We start from the raw sequence: 4,137 nt of genomic DNA, 5'->3' as shown, positions 1-4,137 counted from the left end.
AAAGCCTGAGAACAAATGAACCTACAAACACCAATTGTCTCCCAAATCAGGAAAAGGAGAGGGGTGAAGACAAATAAAGTAAAAAAGATGGGACACTGAAGTAAGTAAAGAAAGAGACAAATTCTAGTTAGGAGCGGATTGAGGAGATGCCTTTGTCTTGGGCTGAAATTCTCTATGTAAGGCTATGGTGAAGATTTATTTTTGATATAACAGACTTTGTTTTTTCCCTGTAATTCGTGAAGCGCATGGGGGGATGCAGCACTTACCTGCAGTCCATGAGAAAAGAGCACTTGTGCTGGAGCATGTGGATGCTGAAAAGCTGTAATCTAATGAGAAGCTTGAACAGAGAGAGATGAGGAACTTTGCTCCAGGGATAGAAGAAGAAAAGCCTCTGTTCCCAGAGATAAAAGAAGAGAACTTTTGGTTTTCTATGCTAGAACAGTTCATCCTTAAAGTAGTACTCCCTACGTTGACATGACCCATGTAAGCAGCTTTGGGAAAGCTGCAAGGCATGGGAGGGACTTTCAAACTGTGAACAGATTTTCCTTTCCTGGGAGGCTGATTCACTGTGACATGAAAACCACAAGAGAACTGTTTCTTGTTGAGAAGTCTCCATGGCATGGCAAGAGAAACTCCTCTCCCTACAGGAACTGACGAAGAAAGACTATTGTAGAAGTGGTAATATATTGAAAATGCGAGGTTTTGTCTCTGCGTTTTCTGTGGAGAGAAAAGAGGTTGTGGGGAGGGGAGAAGTGTTGTGAAGGTTTTGTTCTGATTCTTACTATTCTTTTAATTCTGTTAATAAAGTTTTCTTTATACATTTTAACTTTTGAGCCTGCTTTGCCTTCCTCCTAATTCATATCTCACAGCAGGAAATGAGTAAATAATTCTAATAGGTGCACTAGTGATTTTAAACCTGCCACACACTTTCTAATTTATTTTATAGCAATGAGTAAAAACCAACCTTTGAAAGCTTAGTTGCCTTTGGAGGAGGAAAACTAAGAGGATATAATACAGGCTACTGAAATTAGAGCAGGACAGAGAACAAGAACTTTTTTGCTGTCTAAGCATTCTGATGAATCTGAGATTAAATTAATTAGGAAAATAAGATTTCTTCTCAAGCTTAGTGGTACTTTAACTGAGATGTTTGTTATCTGACACTGAGACTGCCTTGCACACATTAGCAACGTTCATCGTTTTAATCTCCATTTTAACCCCGTGACAGATCAGTCTCACCGACACTGACCACTGGGAAAGTCCATTGACAGGACTAACTCCAGCACCTTTCAGGGAAGTTGGGACCAGGCTGGTTGGGCAAGTAAAGAATCATGCCATGGGCCCTTTTATCTTTTGCTTGACACTATTAACCTCACCAATGCAGACATAGACTACATGCACAAAAAATATCTATACTGTAGCCCAGTTATATCTGAATTACTGTGATATGATGCTCCCATATGATCGACATATGATTGATGGGATTTTTTCCAAATGGAAAATCATTCCATGGATCAGTGCAGGAAGGTAAAAACCCTCATTAAAACAATAATGATTCAATACTTTAGAAATTCAGAGAATTGATTCTTTGTTTTCTAATTTGCTAGTGTAGCGTTTGTTTCCATTTTACTTGGAAGGCAATCGTAAGTAATGTGCTCTAGATGACACTGAGCAGGGAGGTTGGTCTAGATAACCTCCAGTGGTCCCTTCCAACCTAAGCCATTCTGTGAAGTTCTGTGAAATCACCCAGACTGGATATCAAGTGGGAGAATCAGCCTCCTTTTTTATTTATTATCACATAATTGTGAAATAGCATCTATTTTTGACTTGAGATTAAAAAAAACAACTGAGGAAAAAAGTGTTATTTTGAAAATGTACTTATAAGTAGTAAAGCTAAAAAGTTTGCTTGCAAGAGCTTGTTAATGAGTTCATTTTCAATGGGTCATTGATGAAGTTATTGTTGTCACAAGAATATTTCCTTGTTAGAAAAATAATCTATCAAAATGGGTCTTTTTTGATTTTTGTAGTGGTCAGTCAAGGAAATAAAAAAGAAAACATATGTGTAAAGAAATACAAGGAGAAGAATATGAAGCTATTAAAGAAATAAAACTGTTAAGACTTTGCTAACCTGGAGTTCACCTGCCAGAAATCATATTGACACTAATTGCATTACTGATTCAAAATAATGAGATGGATTTCAAATCATCACTAATAAAGTTATGATAATTAATTACCGAGATATTGAGAATAATAAGCCTTCTTACCACCCTCATTATATTTGGGCTCTATGGAAATGAAATATGAGGAGAAAAAAAATGTCATTAAAAGAAATACAAAGTAATAGAGTTGCTCTGCTCTAGCTTTAACTTTATAATTAGGTTTTAAAAGTCATCAATGTCATGATACACATATATAGGTGATATTTTCCTGTAAAGAAAAGATCTTTGTTAGTGATATAAACATTATTACAGCAGTGGAAAAACAAAAGTACCATTGCCTTCAAGAGCAAAATAATAAGATTTAAGTGTTACTTAAGGGTTTTTTGGGTATTGATGATTAATAATACAGTACAATTTTAAAATAAATTTGTCGATTTCACTAACTTTTAATTTAAGAGTCTGCATACACTTTCTTCAGGCAATCTACATCCAAAAGAAAAAAAAAATCACTTTATACAAAGTGATTTTTCATAGAATTATAGAATATCCTGAGTTGGAAGGGATCCACAAGGATCATCAAGTCAGACTCCTGAACTAAAAGCATATCAGATTCCAGTGAGTCAGGGTTTTGCTGTCAATTTTCATCTTTTGTGATGTTGTTTGGTATTGTCTCTGAAGGAGATTATCTTTGTTGCATCTGAATTTAGAATATTGAGCACCAACTTCTTCAAATGGACAGAAACAAAAAATCATTCTTATATTCTCCTAAGGAAGAGTGACTCTTCTTGGTAATTGTGGTGCAAAACTATTTCTCCAAGAAGCTCTGCTGGAGATGCATCTCATGGAAGCCTCATTTAATTTCTTTTTTCTTTTAATGTAATTTAATAATTTAATATTAATTATATTAATTAATAATTTAATATTAATTTTAATAATATAATTTAATTTAATTTTTCTTTTTTGGCTATCAGATGTAGTGATTTAATTTGTTTCACATTCATGTCCATTCTGCTTTTTAATCTATGCTATTTATTTACACTAGCAGTTTTTTGAATTTTCACTCAAAAGAAGTCAACAAATATCCCAACCTCCCCCCATATACTAATTGAGGTTCACCACAGAAGACCTCTCAATCTTTGCAAAACTGATACTACAAACAGCTTGGTCTAATTTATGAGAAATCACCAAGAAAAGAAGCTCAGAGCTCCTCTCCTGTCAGTGAGTACTTTTGTAGCATTGTACAAAGTACAATACCACCATTTCTTTTTCCTGAATAGCTGAAGTTTTAGTCACCCTGGCTGTATTATGGGATGTCTAATAAAACACAGAGAAATTAGGCAGAGAAATACCTTTCATGTGCCAAGACTGAATCAGTGTGATAAATACAAGTCCCTGAATCAGAAGCACCCCAGTTTTGAGTTAAGAAGCTGAAATCAAGAGGAGTCTAAATCCAAACTGTGGGCATAGAAATGTTTGCAGGTGTCTGAAAGGCAGTCCTGGAGAATGATCTGAATATTGAAAGTAAAAGCCAGACTTTGCATTGAAGTATGCTTAATATATGTAATTAAACATTGAATTGATTTGTATTGTATTGAGAGTACTGTATTCATTAATAAATTTTTTTCCTGAGGTTAAATAAAAATGCTACTTTCACTTCTTCTCTAATTAATCCTTACCCAAGAGAGATGATCTATTTTAATTGCTTTCCAGAAGACAGTGTTTGTTCTTCTATGTCATACACTTAACAAACAGCCATTCTATGTTTGTCTCTCTCTTAGGGCACATTCACAAAAAGATAATGCATCTCTACAAATTATTTGGCAGCTGGTGGTAGAAGATAATAAGTACAATAAATTAAGAAATGACTCACCAACATTTTTTTCCCAAATTACACTATAAAAAGAGAAGTCACAGTTTGCGAAGCAGGGGTTTTGCTCACAAACAAGGGCTCTGAGAGTGTGCAGTCTGTGTTCAAGGTCTT

The sequence above is a fragment of the Cyanistes caeruleus genome, chromosome 1 (assembly GCF_971803275.1).
Source record: "Cyanistes caeruleus chromosome 1, bCyaCae1.hap1.1, whole genome shotgun sequence".
In the NCBI taxonomy this organism is placed as follows: Eukaryota; Metazoa; Chordata; class Aves; order Passeriformes; family Paridae; genus Cyanistes; species Cyanistes caeruleus.
This window is presented reverse-complemented; position numbering follows the sequence as displayed.